At 46.7% G+C, this 21206-nt stretch overlaps 1 pseudogene; it reads left to right on the forward strand.

Moving 5' to 3' along the window:
- Positions 1–10948: 10948 nt before the first annotated feature.
- On the forward strand, positions 10949–20681 carry LOC119279451 (annotated as a pseudogene).
- The last annotated feature ends 525 nt before the right edge of the window (positions 20682–21206 follow it).

Here is a 21206-nt window from a genome sequence, read left to right on the forward strand (position 1 = left end):
CTCCTCCGGAAGCACCTTCAGAGAGGACGGCTTGTTCACTCGGTCCATGGAGAACGGAGGGAGGCCAGTCGACTGCCCTGGCGTTGACTGGTCTTGGCAGTAGAACCAGGTCGACTGCCACCCTCTAACTGACTCGGGAAGGGTCATGGCTAGAAAGGCACTCTTACTCCTCATCTGGACCCCAAGAACCCCACACATCTGGATTACTTGGGTTCTCTCGTCATTCGGACTGGCCTTTTTCACCGTCTGAGAGCGACAAGTGAATATGTCTTTGAAGAGGCCCCAGTGCGGCCGACAACCCAAGAAGTTTTTGCGCAAAGACACGAAAGCGGCGAGAAAGGCAATGGAGTTGGGTGTGAAGTGATGGAGTTGTGCCCCAAAGAAGTTCAGAAACCCTCGAAAGAAAAGATTCAGCGGCAGAGAAAACCCGCGATCGACATGGGTGGCTAAGAGGACACACTCACCCTCCTGTGGCTGCGACTGCCACTCCGTCCCCGGAAGCCTTGCTGACCCATGGGAGATCAGTCCTTCGTTGGCCAGATCATCGAGGTCCTTCTGGGTGATGGTCGAGCGGATCCAGTCTCCCTGGATCCAGCCTTGCGGCAGGCCGGACCGCGACAAGGATCCGCCCGACTGGTTGCTTTCCCCTTCGCTTTCGCCTTCGTCGTCGCCTTCTTCGCCCGCTCCAAGGCCGCCGTCTTCGCCTTCACCATCGTCGCCGATGAGGCGCGCAAGGAGCAGTAGAGCGGGGACGGAACCGAGCGCAGCGGGCGAGTTCGAGGAAGAGGGAGAGGAGAATGAGGGTGCATTGTTCAAAAAAACCTCGTCCGGTGCCTTATATGAAGTCGCTTCCGAGTGGCTGACTGGTAGGCCCCGGCGATCCTGTCAAATCCCGCAACAGTCGCGCGCGCGATACGTGGCGAAAAAGCTGGCGCAGAAATCAAGGCATCTTTGCCTTATCCCATCTGAGTACCGCGGCCTTCTCCGCTTCACGCGCTTCCCAAAGTTCAGATCCCGCCAAATCCGCTAACAGCAGTGCAACTTGTCAGACGGCAGATTTCCCCCGATCCGTCGCTCGGAAAATCCCCAGGTTCATAAAGTTCACTCGACAAATGTAAAGAATGGATCAAGGCGACTGAAATAGAAGTTGACACCATCACTAAAGAGTCATTGATCCGGAGTAAGACACACTCGCAGCACCAAAAACAGGTCAGAAAGATTATCAACTCCTTCCTCACTCAAACCTCGATCCATTCGGGGGCTAATGATGAAGTCATGTACCTAGGGTAGGGTCATGGACCTGTCCAAGGTACCCTCCCCAAGGACATCTTTAGAAGAAACTGCCTTCCAGTAGACCTGGAAGGATTCCACTCGACAAACTCAAAGACACTCGACCATGAAGACTCACTCGACCACCAGGAGTTCAAGAGCCACTCTGTATCCAAATGGTCTATAATTAAGTAGTCTTTATGGTCATGATGACACTTTATGTAAGGCGTTACCAGTAATGCCAGGCCTTAATGTACTTTAAACCCTCCGCTACGTGGGCTGGCTGGGGTCCTGGCGCACTCTATATAAGCCACCCCCCTCCACAGGCAGAAGGGTTCGCACCCCTGTAACTCATATGCATATAATCCAGTCGACCGCCTCCGGGCTCCGAGACGTAGGGCTGTTACTTCCTCCGAGAAGGGCCTGAACTCGTAAATCTCTTGCGTATACAACTACTCCATAGCTAGGATCTTGCCTCTCCATACCTACCCCCTATTCTACTGTCAGTCTTAGTACCACGACAAGTTCCGTCAGCATGATAGCGTGGTGACGATCTTGATGTTCTACCGTCACAGGGCTTCGCCTAAGCACCGCTACAATATTATCGAGGATTATGGTGGAGGGGGGCACCGCACACGGCTAAGAGATCAAGAGATCAATTGTTGTTGTGTCTAGAGGTGCCCCCCTACCCCCGTATATAAAGGAGCAAGGGGGAGGGGGCGGCTGTCCAAGAGGGGCGCGCCAGGAAGAGTCCTACTCCCACCGGGAGTAGGACTCCCTCCTTTTCTTGTCGAACTAGGAGAGGGGAAGGAAGAGAAGGAGAAGGAGAAGGAAGGAGAGGGAGGAAAAGGAGGAAAGGGGGGCTGCCCCCCTAGTCCAATTCGGTTTGGGCTAGGGGGGCCGCGCGCCCTATTTCCTCTCTTCCACCACTTGGCCCATGAGGCCCATTGCTTCTTCCTCGTATTTCCGTAACTCCCCGGTACCCTCGAAAATACCCGAATCACTCGGAACCTTTACGATGTCCGAATATAGTTGTCCAATATATCGATCTTTACGTCTCGACCATTTCGAGACTCCTCGTCATGTCCCTGATCTCATTCGGGACTTCGAACTCCTTCGGTACATAAAAACTCATAAACTCATAATATAACTGTCATCGAAACCTTAAGCGTGCGGACCCTACGGGTTCGAGAACTATGTAGACATGACCTAGAACTGTTTCTGGTCAATAACCAATAGCGGAACCTGGATGCTCATATTGGCTCCTACATATTCTATGAAGATCTTTATCGGTCAAACCGCATAACAACATACGTTGTTCCCTTTGTCATCAGTATGTTACTTGCCCGAGATTCGATCGTCGGTATCTAATACCTAGTTCAATCTCGTTACCGGCAAGTCTCTTTACTCGTTACGTAATGCATCATTCCGTAACTAACTCATTAGCTACATTGCTTGCAAGGCTTATAGTGATGTGCGTTACTGAGAGGGCCCAGAGATACCTCTCCGACAATCGGAGTGACAAAACCTAATCTCGAAATACGCCAACTCAACATGTACCTTTGGAGACACCTGTAGAGCTCCTTTATAATCACCCAGTTACGTTGTGACGTTTGATAGCACACAAAGTGTTCCTCCGGTAAACGGGAGTTGCATAATCTCATAGTTATAGGAACTTGTATAAGTCATGAAGAAAGCAATAGTAACATGCTAAACGATCAAGTGCTAAGCTAACGGAATGGGTCATGTCAATCACATAATTCTACTAATGATGTGATCCCATTAATCAAATGACAACTCATGTCTATGGTTAGGAAACATAACCATCTTTGATTAATGAGCTAGTCAAGTAGAGGCATACTAGTGACATTAAGTTTGTCTATGTATTCACACATGTATTATGTTTCCGGTTAATACAATTCTAGCATGAATAATAAACATTTATCATGGAATAAGGAAATAAATAAGAACTTTATTATTGTCTCTAGGGCATATTTCCTTCAGTCTCCCACTTGCACTAGAGTCAATAATCTAGTTCACATCGCCATGTGATTTAACACCAATATTCATATCTATATATGATTAACACCCATAGTTCACATCGTCATGTGACCATCACCCAAAGGGTTTACTAGAGTCAATAATCTAGTTCACATTGCTATGTGATTAACACCCAAGGAGTACTGAGGTGTGATCATGTTTTGCTCGTGAGAGAAGGTTAGTCAACGGGTCTGTCACATTCAGAGCCGTTTGTATTTTGCAAATATTCTATGTCTACAATGCTCTGTATGGAGCTACTCTAGCTTATTGCTCCCACTTGCAATATGTATCCAGATTGAGACTTAGAGTCATCTGGATCGGTGTAAAAGCTTGCACCGTTGTAACTCTTTACGACGGGCTCTTTTATCACCTCCATAATCGAGAAATATTTCCTTAGTCCTCACTAAGGATTTTCTTGACCGTTGTCCAGTGATCTACTCCTAGATCACTATTGTACTCCGTTGCCAAATTCAGAACAAGGTATACAATAGGTCTGGTACATAGCATAGCATACTTTATAGAACCTATGACTGAGGCATAAGGAATGACTTTCATTCTCTTTTCTATTTTCTGTCGTGGTCGGGATTTGAGTCTTACTCAATTTCACACCTTTGCAACACAGGCAAGAACTCTTTCTTTGACTGTTCCATTTTGAACTACTTCAAAATCTTGACAAGGTATGTACTTATTGAAAAACTTATCAAGTGTCTTGATCTATCTCAATAGATTTTGATGCTCAATATGTAAGTAGCTTTACTGAGGTCTTTCTTTTAAAGAACTCCTTTCAAATACTCCTTTATGCTTTCCAGAAAAATTCTACATCATTTCTGATCAACAATATGTTACTCACATATATTTATCAGAAAGGCGGTAGTGCTCCCACTCACTTTATTGTAAATACAGGCTTCATCGCAAGTCTGTATAAAACTATACGCTTTGATCAACTTATCAAAGCGTATATTCAACTCTGAGATGCTTGCACCAGTCCATAGATGGATCATTGGAGCTTGCACATTTTTTTAGCACCTTTAGGATTGACAAAACCTTCTGGTTGCATCATATACAACTCTTTAAGAAAACCATTAAGGAATGCAGTTTTGACATCCATTTGCCAGATTTCATAAAATGTGGCAATTGCTAACATGATTCGGACAGACTTAAGCATCGCTACAGTTGAGAAAATCTCATTGTAGTCAACACCTTGAACTTGTCGAAAACCTTTTTGCGACAAGTCGAGCTTTGTAGATAGTAACACTACTATCAGCATCTGTCTTCCTCTTGAAGATCCATTTATACAATATAGCTTGCCGATCATCGGGCAACTCCACCAAAGTCCACACTTTGTTCTCATACATGGATCCCATCTCAGATTTCATGGCCTCAAGCCATTTCGCGGAATCTGGGCTCATCATCGCTTCCTCATAGTTCGTAGGTTCATCATGGTCTAGTAACATGACTTCCAGAACAGGATTATCGTACCACTCTGGTGCGGACTGTACTTTGGAAGACCTACGAGGTTTTGTAGCAACTTGATCTGAAGTTTCATGATCATCATCATTAGCTTCCTCACTAATTGGTGTAGGAATCACTGGAACTGATTTCTGTGATGAACTACTTTCCAATTCGGGAGAAGGTACAAATTACCTTATCAAGCTCTACTTTCCTCCCACTCACTTCTTTCGAGAGAAACTCCTTCTCTAGAAAGGATCCATTCTTAGCAACGAATGTTTTGCCTTCAGATCTGTGATAGAAGGTGTACCCAACAGTTTCCTTTGGGTATTCTATGAAGACGCACTTCTCCGATTTGGGTTCGAGCTTATCAGGTTGAAAACCTTTTTCATATAAGCATCGCAACTCCAAACTTGAAGAAACGACAGCTTAGGTTTACTACTAAACCATAGTTCATACGGTGTCGTCTCAATGGATTTAGATGGTGCCCTATTAAACGTGAATGCAGCTGTCTCTAATGCATGACCCCAAAACGATAGTGGTAAACCGATAAGAGACATCATAGATTGCACCATATGTAGTAAAGTACGATTACGACGTTCGGACACACCATTACATTGTGGTGTTCGAGGTGGCGTGAGTTGCGAAACTTTTTCACATTGTTTCAAATGAAGACCAAACTCGTAACTCAAATATTCGTCTCCACGATCAGATCGTAGAAACTTTATTTTTCTTGTTACGATGATTTTCCACTTCACTCTGAAATTCTTTGAACTTTTCAAATGTTTCAGACTTATGTTTCATGAAGTAGATATACCCATATCTGCTCAAATCATCTGTGAAGGTTAGAAAATAACGATACACGCCGCGAGCCTTAACACTCATCGGATCGCATACATCGGTATGTATTATTTCCAATAAGTCAGTAGCTCGTTCCATTGTTCCGGGGAACGGATTTTTAGTCATCTTGCCCAAAAGGCACGGTTCGCAAGCATCAAATGATTCATAACCAAGTGATTCCGAAGATCCATCTTTATGGAGTTTCTTCATGCGCTTTACACCGATATGACCCAAACGACAGTGCCACAAATAAGTTGCACTATCATTATTAACTTTGCATATTTTGGCATCAATATTATGAATATGTGTATCACTACGATCGAGATCCAACAAACTATTTGCATTGGGTGTATGACCATTTGAAGGTTTTATTCATGTAAACAGAACAACAATTATTCTCTGACTTTAAATGAATAATCGTATTGCAATAAACATGATCAAATCATATTCATGCTCAACGCAAACACCAAATAACATTTATTTAGGTTTAACACTAATCCCGAAAGTATAGGGAGTGTGCGATGATGATCATATCAATCTTGGAACTACTTCCAACACTCATCGTCATTTCCCCTTCAACTAGTCTCTGTTTATTCTGTAACTCCTGTTTCGAGTTACTAATCTTAGCAACCTAACAAGTATCAAATACTTAGGGGCTACTATAAACACTAGTAAGGCACACATCAATAACCTGTATATCAAATATACCCTTGTTCACTTTGCCATCCTTCTTATCCACCAAATATGCAGGGCATTTCCGCTTCCAGTGACCATTTCCTTTGCAGTGTAAGCACTCAGTTTCAGGCTTTGGTCCAGCTTTGGTCTTCTTCACGGGAGTGACAACTTGTTTGCCATCCTACTTGAAGTTTCCCTTTCTTTCCCTTTACCCTTTTCTTGAAACTAGTGGTCTTGTCAATCATCAACACTTGATGCTCTTTCTTGATTTCTACCTTTGTCGATTTCAACATCACGAAGAGCTCGGGAATCGTTTTCGTCATCCCTTGCATACTATAGTTCATCACGAAGTTCTAGTAACTTGTTGATGGTGACTAGAGAATTCTGTCAATCACTATCTTATCTGGAAGATTAACTCCCACTTGATTCAAGCGATTGAAGTACCCAGCCGATCTGAGCACATGCTCACTAGTTGAGCGATTCTCCTCCATGTTTTAGCTATAGAACTTGTTGGAGACTTCATATCTCTCAACTCGGGTATTTGCTGGAAAATTAACTTCAAATCCTGGAACATCTCATATGGTCCATGACGTTCAAAACATCTTTGAAGTCCCGATTCTAAGCCGTTTAAGCACGGTGCACTAAACTATCAAGTAGTCATCATTTTGAGCTAGCCAAACGTTCATAACGTCTGCATCTGCTCCTGCAATAGGTTTGTCACCTAGCGGTGCATCAAGGACATAATTCTTCTATGCAGCAATGAGGATAAACCTCAGATCACGGATCCAATCCGCATCATTGCTACTAACATCTTTTAACATAGTTTTCTCTAGGAACATATCAAAATAAACATATGAAAGCAACAACGCGAGCTATTGATCTACAACATAATTTGCAAAATACTACCAGGACTAAGTTCATGATAAATTTAAGTTCAATTAATCATATTACTTAAGAACTCCCACTTAGACAGACATCTCTCTAGTCATCTAAGTGATCATGTGATCCAAATCAACTAAACCATGTCCGATCATCACGTGAGATGGAGTAGTTTTCAATGGTGAACATCACTATGTTGATCATATCTACTATATGATTCACGTTCGACCTTTCGGTCTCCGTGTTCCGAGGCCATATCTGTATATGCTAGGCTCGTCAAGTTTAACCTGAGTATTCCGCGTGTGCAACTGTTTTGCACCCGTTGTATTTGAACGTAGAGCCTATCACACCCGATCATCATGTGGTGTCTCAGCACGAAGAACTTTCGCAACGGTGCATACTTAGGGAGAACACTTCTTGATAATTAGTGAGAGATCATCTAAAAATGCTACCGTCAAACTAAGCAAAATAAGATGTATAAAAGATAAACATCATATGCAATCAAAATATGTGACATGATATGGCCATGAACATCTTGCGCCTTTGATCTGCATCTCCAAAGTACTGTCATGATCTCTATCGTCACCGGTATGACACCATGATCTCCATCATCTTGATCTATATCAATGTGTCGTCACATGGTCGTCTCGCCAACTATTGCTCTTGCAACTATTGCTCTTGCATAGCGATAAAGTAAAGCAATTATTTGGTGCTTACATCTTATGCAATAAAGAGACAACCATAAGGCTATTGCCAGTTGCCGATAACTTCAACAAAACATGATCATCTCATACAACAACTTATATCTCATCATGTCTTGACCATATCACATCATAACATGCCCCGCAAAAACAAGTTAGACGTCCTCTACTTTGTTGTTGCAAATTTTACGTGGCTGCTACGGGCTGAGCAAGAACCTTTCTTACCTACGCATCAAAACCACAACGATAGTTCGTCAAGTTAGTGTTGTTTTAACCTTCACAAGGACCGGGCGTAGAAACACTCGGTTCAACTAAAGTGAGAGAGACAGACACCCACCAGTCACCTTTAAGCACGAGTGCTCGTAACGGTGAAACCAGTCTCGCGTAAGCGTACGCGTAATGTCGGTCCGGGCCGCTTCATCTCACAATACCGCTAAACCAAAGTATGAAATGCTGGTAAGTAGTATGACTTATATCGCCCACAACTCACTTGTGTTCTACTCGTACATATGACATCTACACATAAAACCAGGCTCTGATACCACTATTGGGGAACGTAGTAATTTCAAAAAAATTCCTACGCATACGCAAGGATCATGGTGATGCATAGCAACGAGAGGGGAGAGTGTTGTCCACGTACCCTCGTAGACCGAAAGCGGAAGCGTTAGAACAACGCGGTTGATGTAGTCGTACGTCTTCACGGCCCGACCGATCAAGCACCGAAACTACGGTACCTCCGAGTTCTAGCACACGTTCAGCTCGATGACGATCCCCGGACTCTGATCCAGCAGAATGTCGGGGAAGAGTTCCGTCAGCATGATGGCGTGGTGACGATCTTGATGTTCTACCGTCGCAGGGCTTCGCCTAAGCACCGCTACAATATTATCGAGGAATATGGTGGAGGGGGGGGGCACCGCACACGGCTAAGAGATTAAGAGATCAATTGTTGTGGTGTCTAGAGGTGCCCCCTACCCCCGTATATAAAGGAGCAAGGGGAAGGGGCGGCAGGCCAAGAGGGCGCGCCAGGAGGAGTCCTACTCCCACCGGGAGTAGGACTCCCTCCTTTTCTTGTCGAACTAGGAGAGGGGAAGGAAGGGAAGGAGAAGGAGAAGGAAGGAGAGGGAGGAAAAGGAGGAAAGGGGGGCCGGCCCCCTAGTCCAATTCGGTTTGGGCTAGGGGGCCGTGCGCCCTATTTCCTCTCTTCCACCACTTGGCCCATGAGGCCCATTGCTTCTTCCTCGTATTCCCGTAACTCCCCGGTACCCCCGAAAATACCCGAATCACTCGGAACCTTTCCTATGTCCGAATATAGTCGTCCAATATATCGATCTTTACGTCTCGACCATTTCGAGACTCCTCGTCATGTCCCTGATCTCATTCGGGACTTCGAACTCCTTCGGTATATCAAAACTCATAAACTCATAATATAACTGTCATCGAAACCTTAAGCGTGCGGACCCTACGGGTTCGAGAACTATGTAGACATGACCTAGAACTGTTTCTGGTCAATAACCAATAGCGGAACCTGGATGCTCATATTGGCTCCTACATATTCTACGAAGATCTTTATCGGTCAAACCGCATAACAACATACGTTGTTCCCTTTGTCATCGGTATGTTACTTGCCCGAGATTCGATCGTCGGTATCTAATACCTAGTTCAATCTCGTTACCGGCAAGTCTCTTTACTCGTTATGTTATGCATCATTCCGTAACTAACTCATTAGCTACATTGCTTGCAAGGCTTATAGTGATGTGCATTACCGAGAGGGCCCAGAGATACCTCTCCGACAATCAGAGTGACAAAACCTAATCTCGAAATACGCCAACTCAACATGTACCTTTGGAGACACCTGTAGAGCTCCTTTATAATCACCCAGTTACGTTGTGACGTTTGATAGCACACAAAGTGTTCCTCCGGTAAACGGGAGCTGCATAATCTCATAGTTATAGGAACTTGTATAAGTCATGAAGAAAGCAATAGCAACATACTACACGATCAAGTGCTAAGCTAACGGAATGGGTCATGTCAATCACATCATTCTACTAATGATGTGATCCCGTTAATCAAATGACAACTCATGTCTATGGTTAGGAAACATAACCATCTTTGATTAATGAGCTAGTCAAATAGAGGCATACTAGTGACATTAAGTTTGTCTATATATTCACACATGTATTATGTTTCCGGTTAATATATTTCTAGCATGAATAATAAACATTTATCATGAAATAAGGAAATAAATAATAACTTTATTATTGCCTCTAGGGCATATTTCCTTCAAAGACTGCGTCGCCGACGTCGACGCCGTTGCGGCCGCCATCGCCGAGCGAAGCGTGCGCGAGGAGGAGGAGCGTCGGCGTCACGCCAAGCAGCTTGAAGACCTCGAGTGGCGGCAGGTGGTCGCCGCCAAAGAGAAGTACGAGGAGTGGCGCCGCATCCGCGAGGAGCAGAACGTGAAGTACATCGACCTCTGCAGCTCCGACGAGGAGGATTGAGCGTTCTTCTCCTCCACGGCGTCGTCCATTTTCCCGCGACTTTGCCGCCGTTAGATCCGACCCCTCTAGTAATAGTTTAACGTAGTATGTAGTATGAACTATGTTTGTAGTGTGTTGATCATGTGAAATCTATGTAGTATGTGATGAACTACTCGCGTCAACGAGGTGCAATTTCTCCCGCGAAAGTGTTTTTTCAAATTATGCAGTTTTAGATACGGTTTCTGTTCGGCCGCGCTAGTTTTCGACCCGCAAACGCGATCTTCGTCAAACTGCAAACGCGTTTTGCGGGTTAAGTTTTTGCGGGTGCTCTAAATCCGAATCCGGCTGGGCTGGGCTCATCACCAGCACGTGCACACACGGCGGAGCATCCAGAATCCAGATCCAGATGTCGTAGGTTCACGTCTCCACGCTGGACACGCGCACGCAACACATAATATTGTAACTTACACGACTCATCAAACATAAAAATCCACACCAAACCCCTTGGTTAGGTCCGCCTCCGACCCAAACCTCCAAGATTACGGCGTAATAACGACAACAACCTCTCTTATTATACGCTATCTTTCACCTCGGTTAAACCCCCAGGTTTACTTCCCCGGCTCCACTCCCGCCGCCCCGCATCTCGTGCTCCCCGCTCTCCAGCCCAGCCATGGCGTCGCCGGCCGCGGCCGCCTCCAGCCACGGCCACCACCTCCTCCTCCTCCTCATCGCGCTTCTCTTACTCCCGCTTGCCGCGGCCGCCGCGCCGCACCGGCACCGCATCCCGTCCCGCCACCTCGCCTCGCTCAACGCGTCGGCGCCACTAACCACCTTCTTCGAGGTGGACCGCCCGATCCGCCCGCCGCTGGGCAGTATAGGGCCCTGCTCCGCGCTGCTCCTGTCCCACTCCTTCGCCGAGACCTACGGCAGGCCCCCGGTCACCGCCGCCTACACGCCGCCCGAGTGCCTCGCCGCCGCGCGCGCCCGGGGCGCGTCGCTCGCGCTCGCGGTGCTCGAGTGGAGCGCCGACTGCCGCGGCCGCCAGTTCGACCGCATCTTCGGCGTCTGGCTCTCGGGCGCCGAGATCCTCCGCAGCTGCACCGCCGAGCCGCGCGCCACCGGCATTGTCTGGTCCGTCTCCCGCGACGTCACCAGGTACGCATCACTCCTCCGGAGCCCGGCGAGGTCGCGGTGTACCTTGGCAATCTCGTCGACAAGACCTACACGGGCGTCTACCACGTCAACCTCACGCTCCACCTCTACTTCCACCCTGCGCCGCCGCCTCTCACGCAGCACGCCGATCTGATTGTACCCATCTCGAGAAGCTTGCCTCTGAACGACGGGCAGTGGTTCGCCGTCCAGAATGCCACCGACGTGCAGTCCAAGAGCCTCTCCATTCCGTCGAACACCTACAGGGCGGTCCTTGAGGTGTTCGTTTCGTTCCACTCCAGCGATGAATTCTGGTACACCAACCCTCCCAATGAGTACATTGAGGCCAACAATTTGTCCAGCGTTCCTGGCAATGGTGCGTTTCGGGAGGTCATTGTTAAAGTCGATGACCATGTCGTCGGTGCTGTTTGGCCGTTCACTGTCATCTACACCGGCGGTGTCAACCCGCTTCTCTGGAGGCCAATCACCGGCATTGGCTCGTTCAATCTACCTACCTATGACATTGATATCACGCCATTCTTGGGCAAGCTCCTGGACGGCAAGGATCACAATTTTGGGTTTGCTGTCACCAATGCATTGGATGTGTGGTACATTGATGCCAATTTACATCTGTGGTTGGATCACAAGAGCAAGAAAACAGTCGGGAGCTTGATCAGCTATGATGCACCCGCATTGGCACTGAATTTGGACTCTGGGTTCAGTGGGCTGGATGGTAAGTTCCTCACGGGCGCAAGCCGGCATGTCTCCGCAACCGGGTCGGTGAAATCATCATACGGGGAGGTGACCACAACTTTCTACCAGAGATTCAACTATGTTAACAGCAATGTGTATACCAGCAATGGCACTGTCCAAGTGGTGAACCAAACGATTGATGCAAAGTCTGGTGTTTTTGTCAAGGATGCTTCTGCTGTTCTTCTCTCGGAGGAAGTTCACAAGGTGTTTCCGCTGTATGTCTACACTGGAACATCAGACCAGGTGGGCGACGAGTACTCACTGATTTCACTTGTCAAATTGGGCATCAGCGAGAAGAGTGTCTTAGGTGGGAAGTTGGGGTTCTCGTACCGCTCTCTGCGGAATGCACAGTCAGCACGAGGCACTATGAAGGTCAAGAAGAATTTGGTGGTTAGTGGACTGGGAAAGACACATCAGGTGTACAAATATGTGGGTACTGATGGATGCTACTTCAGGGATGTGAGCAGCAAGAATTACACTATAATTTCTGACAACTCTGGTGGTTCTTGCTCAAAGGGATCGCCGTCTAGTGGTGTCAAATTCTCCTCCAATAAAAATCAACCAGCTAGGAAAAGGTTGCTGAAACTGTAACTTGGAATTAAGGTGGGTAACTGAATTATCTATCGTTCAGTTTACTTACTTTGTCTCTTCACTCGAGATTTGTTAGGTTAGATTATCGTTCATGTACTAGGTAAGAAATATGCTTGGAATTATCTCTACATGCATCCCACATTGTAAGTCTTCTAGTAGAAGACAACTTTCTCTTCTGGAATGTATATAAATCAATAAAAGTGGCGCTTGGGTTTCAAAATATTCCAAGTACTCCCTGTGTTCCTAAATATAAGTATTTTAGAGATTCCAATATACACTACATACGGAGCAAAATGAATGAATCTACACTCTAAAATATGACTATATACATCCGTATGTTTTTTTTTTTGGAGATGTATACATCTGTATGTAGTTTGCATTGAAATAGATGCAATCAAATATTTCTGAACTTATCACTGCAAAAAAAAATATTTCTGAACTTATTAACCGGAGAGGTATAAAGAGACTGGTTTCCTTTTTCTCTGATCATACCATGAGCATTCAGCATCCAACTCAAGATTTGCAATAGGGTTGATTGCACAGGATTGATTTTTTTTTCCGGATGAGCTAAAGACAATATGCCAACTCGGTCTTTGGGTTCTCTACTTCTTTGTCTGAATAATGCAGCTTGCTGTTGAAAAAAAATTGCGCAATTTAAATGGCCAGCGGTTTGCTTTTGACAGAAAATTGTTCCACAAAAACAGGATAGAATCCGAAAATCTTCATTAAGAAAAATTGAACCCATAAATTTGTATTGCCGAGGTGTCTAAATAATCACTTGCACTCCACAGATATGCACTCGTGCTTAAAATTGTTTTGTTTACTTAGCACTTCTCTAACCACCTAGCATCGTAGTTGGCTCTAATAGAGCATGATTGGTTTGATGCCAAAAATTGTCATGTCCAAATTTGGCAAATGTTTAATATTGGCTAAGTGATTGGTTGGTTAACATTTTCCATTTCGGCGAAGCTCACAAAAGTTGCCAATATAAGTTGCCGAATCTTGGTAACTTTTAATTTTAATTACCAAATGTTGCCTTGTCAAATGTTGCATTAAACCAATTAGCCTCATACTCCTCTGTTCCAAAATATATGAAGTATTGGGTTTGTCCTAAGTCAAACTTCTTTCGAGATCTCGCGGAAAAAGGGGACCACAGTGGACAAGGCTTTGAGGGATAATGCTTGGGTTAATCACATCGATACCCAACATGGGATGACGCTTGCTCACATTCAACAATTTGCCACTCTGGGAAAAGCTAGCCAATGTCAACATACAACCTGGAGTTCGTGATTCTATCATCTGGAAGCTCATTAATGCAGGGACTTACACTGCATCGTCGGCTTACAAGGTCCAATTCGCTGGACATCTACGCTCACCCTTGCAGGATATGGTTTGGAAGGTTTGGTCACCCTCCAAATGCAATTTTTTTGCTTGGTTGGTCACTCAATACAGGATTTGGACAGCGGATAGACTTCAGCGTAGAGGATGGCCCAATTGCGAATTTGCGATCAATGCCCTTTTTGTAGCCAAGTGCAGGAATCGGCGGCCCACCTCCTTTTCAAGTGCCGGTTCGCAACTCGCGTTTGGAAGGAGGTGTTCTCAGGGCCGGATCTTCAAGTTGACACGACGAATTGGCATATCTTCACCACGGTTAAAGCTTGGTGGCAAGGAATCATCAACAGTGCTCATCAAAGAAAGGCTCTCTCATCGTTGATCCACCTTGTTAGATGGGAGATTTAGAAAGAAAGGAACGCGCACGTCTTTAGAAACAAAGCGGCACCGGTGGCCGTCATTGTTAACCTTATTAAGGAGGAGGCAGCGCTTTGGGCTATTGCGGGTGCCAAGCATTTGTGTAATGTAATGCCGCGAGAGTAATTAGTTAGCGTTTGTGCCGCTTGAGCGGTGTGTATCTCACAAACTTCTTTCTTAATCAATGAAAATGGCAAGTCTTTTGCCTTGTTTCAAAAAAAGATGAGTCAAGCTTCTTTATGTTTGATCAAGTCTATAGAAAAATGTTCAATGCCTACAACATCAAACTAGTATCATTGTACTTTTCATATAATATATTTTCATGCCATGTATAATTTGGTTGTAGATATTAGCATATTTTTTCTGTATACTCAGTCAAACTTGAAGGAATTTGAGTTAGGACAAGCTAAAAACTTCATGAAACGAAGGGAGTACTCCAGTATGCATGTTCGATCGTAATGGCAACTCCTTCTCAAACAAAATGGGCAACAAAGACCCCTAGAAAAAAAAATATGTATTCAGTTTGGAGAGCAACCTCAGTCTTGTATGATGTTGAGATTATGAATCGGAAAGGAATGGATTATTGGCTTATGCTGATTCTATAAATCACATGTTCAGCCAAATACAGTACTTCATCCGTTCCTAAATCGTATGTAGTCCATAGTGAAATCTCTAAATGGTCTTATATTTAGGAACGGAGAGAGTATAAGGTGAATGAAGACAACAATTTTTCTCTCTCTGAGGACAAACGAGGCCTCATTAATCTTTTGTAAAAAAACTGGAGGGCCATGTTGAAAACTAGGAGTAATACAGAGCTTCCTAGCAAAAAAAACAAATCTAATGCAGAGCCCAAGGATACAAACCAAACCAAACCAAAGGCCCAGTTAGGTCGGCCCAAATTAAGTAACACAGTCGACTCGGCCGGCGAAGGCGGTCGGCAGTCGGCACTCTCCCCTCTCTGCTCGCCAGTCGCCGCCTCCGGCCTCGTTGCCATCCACCCGCTCCGGCCGCACGCCTGCGCACCTCACCAGCGTCGCTTCCCGATTGGGTTCGGTGAACCCAGTTTCCGTTCGTCACCTCCGATCTCGTCGCCGTCCATCCGTTCCGGCCGCACGCCTGCGCACCTCACCAGCGTTCGCCTCCGTGATAACGACCCCTCCCCCTCCCCACGGCCATACCTTATCTACGCTCAAGCCCCATCTCTGAGACGTCACCCAAGTGGATGATTCGCTGGCTTGGATCTAGTCTAGGTTTTAATTAGCTTGGGGAACCCTAGACGTGTGCAACGACGCATACTAATTTCGTAGCCTCGTAATCATAGGCAAGGGAACTACGTGAGACACGAGATTGGTGAATAGCTGAATGAAAATCGAAAAAAAAATTCCCCACTTGTTGCGTACCTGTAGTCTCTATGTGCATATTTTGGTGTTCTTGCTCGACTGATTACTGAGCAACATAATAAGCGTACCCCCCCTGCTGTTGTTGCAGAAAAAGTGTGCCGCCTCAGTGATGCCGCCAAAGGTGTCCGTCGCCGCCTCAAACGATGGCGTGCTGCCTGAAGACATGCTGCGTCACATCCTCGTGCGCCTCCCCACGAAGACGGTGTGCCGCTTCCGAGCGGTTTGCCGATCCTGGAGGTCCCTCCTCACAGATCCGCTCTTCCTTGCAGCGCACAAGTCCAACCACCCTGGGCCACTAATCGTCACATGTAAGAGTGAGATGTTTGAAAGAGGCGCCATTAACATTGTGGACTTGTCTGGCCATGTCGTTAAGCGGATAGCCATCACCATGAAGGATGCCAGGATGGTGCGCACACGCAGCCTGGACCTTATTTGTGTCACCGGACGTAAGGGCTGCCATGTGATCAACCCTGCCACTGGCGATGCTTTTGCATTGCCCAGCTGCCGCGCAAAGGAGCATGCACATGTGCAACATTTCTTCCCAGAATCATTTGACTTTGGACAGGTTGTCACCACGGGAGAATACAAGGCCGTACGCTGTGTTAGCATCGATAATTCCGATCATGCGTCCAGCCCGATGCTCTGTGAGGTCATCACCCTTGATGATGGTCGCCATGCAAGATGGAGGGGCAAACAGGGCCCTCCGGCCCCTGTCACAAGTAACCGTAACAGAAGTATTGTTGTCAATGGAGTCGTTTATTTCTTGTTGGATTTTCTATACAAACGTTTCACATTTTCTGGGGCCCGTGTGAAACCGGGTAGCATGGCTTTGTTCAACCTTGAGACAGAGGAGTGGATGGGGATTGTCCAAGGTCCAACTCCAGTGCGCAGCTTTGTTAAGGACAGCAATGGCATGTGCGGTTACTTTAGTCTATACTTGGAGCTATCAGTGGTAAATTTGGATGGGTTCCTAGTCATGGCACACAATCCTGGAGGTTGCTCTTTGGACTTATGGTTTTTGATGGATATTGAGAAACGTCTCTGGAATAAAAGGTACAGCTTGGATTTCCAGCCTGAAAATCTCTTTGCTCAACCCTTGGAAATTCTAAATGACGGGAAGATAATCCTGTCTGCGTCAGGATCACTAAGACACTATAATCCAATGACCAAGGCTTACATTGATTTTGGGATGAGAAATTCCACATCTGTTGGTACTTACACTGGAAATCTGTTGTCTTCAGAGAGCACCTTCGATTCTGAGGTGAGTGTTATCCTCATATGCTTGCGATTTTTTATATGTTGTCCTGCCCTTAGTATTACTTGCTTTTATTCTTGTATCGTGAGATAATTTTCTAGGCGATGTAAGGAACATTTATTAGGGATTAAAGAATTGTAGATGCATGTTTAGGAAAAGTAATTGTTGCAGTGTCATAGGTGTGATGCACAACATTAGCATATGAATTTCTCTATATCCGTGGTCATGTTTTGAATCAATTTCTCCTATCAAGCTGTGCAGTTTTGGCACCCGCAGATTATGATCCCTTCCTTTTTGAGAATGGAAATTATTGTCGCATTAATTTAGATTGCTGAAGCTTTCTTAGGTTTTATTCAAAGGTCCACTAGTGAGAGAATATCAGATCTAACAAGTTTTTTTTCTAGAGTTGTGTGTCAAAGCACTCTCAACACAAAAGAAAAAGAGTCAGGAAACTGAGGGTCTGATTCACATTGGTCGCTACAAACATATTTACAGCACCAGTATTCAGACCTGTCCAGTTTACTTTTGTGGCTGCTCATCCTATTTAGGTTTTACTGGTTAATTATGTTATAGATTGACAGGTTACCTACATTTTATGTTCGTCTAGTTTGGGCACTTTTTTCTTCTCCAAATAGTTTGTCTACTCTTAGTGGCACATACGCATACATATTTTGTCCAACGAATTTAAATAAACTGCCAGCAATGTTCGATTGGTAGATTGTCTACTCTACTATTTCATGTCGCGTGTAGATTGGTAATGACATATCAAGAATGATGATGCTGATGCTGTGATTTTCATAAGATGCAGAATATGTCCAAAGCTGTAGTTGTGTGGTTGGTTAACTCACTGGCAGTATATATCTTGGGTTTGAGTGAAGATCTGATGCGTGCCTTTGTTCTTGCAGGCTGAACGTTGCACTACCTGTGGCTGCTATGTCACCCTCGAAGCCGGCCAACATGATGTAACCTGTCAAGATTGTATGTATGAAGCCATGTTTGCACGACGGTGACCTTCCCGGGCATCTTTTCACTAATGGCCCGTATTGGCTTTATGTGTATGTGCACGGCGCTGCACACCATTTTTGCATTTGGAGGGCTGCCGGCGAACTGGGCATCCTTTAGGCTTTCACCAACCAATGCCAATAGACAATTTCAAGTATGATCCAACAGATTGTGTTCTCAAATGCCAGCCTAGTTGGGTCTTAGACAGCACTGTTGCTAGTCTGTTTTCTTCTTCTTGATGAAGTTATGCAAGAAAATATGCTTTGACTGATCTTGTGATTTCCTGATGCAATGTCAATATGGCCTAGGGCCTGACATGTGGGCCTGAAAACAGTGGCACCACCTAGGGGCCTGACATGTGGGCCCAGTCGTCAGAAGGGGTAGATTGGTAGATTTTGGCGTAGTGTTGACAATTGTTTTAAACCAGCTCCACTCCCACTCCACCCACTCCCTCCAAGCTCCAGCCATGGCATCGCGGACCACCAGCTCCTGCCTGATCTTCCTCCTGGCGCTCCTCCTCCCCCTCGCCGCGGTCGCCGTGCCGCGCAGACACCGCTTTCCGTCGCTCCAGCTCGCCCCGGTCAACGCCTCGGAGCCACCCACCACCTTCTTCGAGGTGGACCGCCCGATCCAGCCGCCGCGCGGCAGCGTCGGGCCCTGCTCCGCGCTGCTCCTCTCCGACTCCTTCGGCTACACCTACGGCAGTCCTCCGGCCACCGCCGCCTACGTGCCGCCCGGGTGCCTCGCCGCGGGCGGGTCGCTCGCGCTCGCGGTGCTCGAGTGGAGCGCCGACTGCCGCGGCCGCCAGTTCGACCGCATCTTCGGCGTCTGGCTCTCCGGCGCCGAGCTCCTCCGCAGCTGCACCGCCGAGCCGCGCCCCAACGGCATCCTCTGGTCGGTCTCCCGCGACGTCACGGGGTACGCGGCCCTTCTCTCCGAGCCTGGCGAGGTCGTGGTGTACCTTGGCAACATCGTCGACAGCACATACACCGGTGTCTACCACGCCAACCTCACGCTCCATCTTTACTTCCACCCCACAACGCCGTCACCGCCGCCGCCGCCGCCGCATGCCGACTTGATCCTGCCCATCTCGAGAAGCCTGCCTCTGAACGACGGGCAGTGGTTCGCCATCCAGAATTCCGCTGATGTGCAGTCAAAGAAGCTGGCCATTCCGTCGAACACCTACAGGGCGGTCCTGGAGGTGTTCGTTTCGTTCCACTCCAGTGATGAGTTCTGGTACACCAACCCTCCCAACGAGTACATTGAGGCCAACAATTTGTCCAGCGTCCCTGGCAATGGCGCGTTTCGGGAGGTTATTGTTAAAGTCGATGACAATGTCGTCGGTGCTGTTTGGCCGTTCACTGTCATCTACACCGGCGGTGTCAACCCGCTTCTCTGGCGGCCAATCACCGGCATTGGCTCATTCAATCTACCTACCTATGGCATTGATATCACGCCATTCTTGGGCAAGCTCATGGACGGGAAGGAGCACAATTTTGGGTTTGCTGTGACCAATGCATTGGATATGTGGTACCTTGATGCTAATTTACATCTGTGGTTGGATCACAAGAGCAAGAAGACAGTTGGGAGCTTGATCAGCTATGATGCAGCGTCGTCGGCAAATGTGGACTCGGAGTTCAGCGGGCTGGACGGGCGGTTCGTGACGAGCGCAAGCCGGCATGTCTCCGCCACCGGGTGGGTGGAATCGTCGCACGGAAAGGTCATGACAACTTTCTACCAGAGATTCAGCTATAGAAACAGCAATGTGTATAGCAAGAACGGCAGTGAGCAAGTGGTGAACCAAACGATCGACGCCAAATCAGGTGTTTCCACCACAAACGGCGCCGTGCTGCTCTCGGAAGAAGTTCACCAGGTCTTCCCACTCTATCTTTTCTCTGGGACCTCAGACGAAGTGGGTGATGAGTACTCGCTGGTTTCGGCTGTCGAGCTGGGCATCAATGAGAAGAGGGTCTCTGGTGCGGAGCAAGGCTTCTCCTACAGCTCTCTGCGGAATGCGCAGTCGGCACGCGGTAGTATGAGGGTGAAGGGGAATTTGGTGACTTCCGGGTCCGGTGAGAACCATCAGGTGTATAAATATGTGGGTACCGATGGATGCTACTCCAGAGATGTCAGCAGCAAGAACTACACTGTCGTTTTCGACCGCTCTGATGACTCGTGCTTAAAGGGATCACAAGTTAAAGGCTCCAGATTCCCCTCCAGTTAGCTCAGACGATCCGGAACTGTACTGCAAGTTAGAGAATAAGATTTGCATAGTTTATCCTGTGCCTCGTATGGTAGGTAGAAGTAGAAATCTTGGACATTTCAATTTGAACTCACTGTTTTCGAATGTATCAGTGACACTTTTAATTTGGTTTGAAATGATTCTGCTCCGCACAGGTTATGATTATCATTGACACTTTTACTACTTAATATAATCAAGCTTCTGGCATTATTACTGATCACATTATTTTCTGCATGTTCACAAGCATCTGATCGGATCTCATTTTGGCCTTGCCGCGTCTGTTCCAGTCTCCAACTCAATTGCTCATCGCTGGAGAATGGAGCGATTTACTCTCGCAAAAAAGAAGCCCTAGCCCCTCAAAAAGATGTCTTGAGTGACACCGGGAAGAACAAAGCGTGCTCACAAGATGGGTATTGCAATATGCTGTGCTGGAGATGTTCTTCCAGTTCATTCATAAAAAAGATGTTCATATCTCCTGAGCAGTGGTGCAACGCTATGGGTGGAGGCGGTGGCAACTAATTGCTCACATTGGAAAACGAAGTGCTACTGCATATTGCTTCTTTCTTTCTGAGCCTTTCAAGTTCCTTTTGTACAGAACGAAACTTCTGTTTGCGGCACGTTCTTCGCTGATCTCACTTTTTTTTTTTGGTGACTGAGCTCACTGTTGTCTTCCGCAATTGAAACTTCCGCTGGAGACTTGGCTTTGTCAGTCGAAATTCCAGGCAGCACTAACTC

Source organism: Triticum dicoccoides, chromosome 3B (assembly GCF_002162155.2).
Source record: "Triticum dicoccoides isolate Atlit2015 ecotype Zavitan chromosome 3B, WEW_v2.0, whole genome shotgun sequence".
NCBI lineage: Eukaryota > Viridiplantae > Streptophyta > Magnoliopsida > Poales > Poaceae > Triticum > Triticum dicoccoides.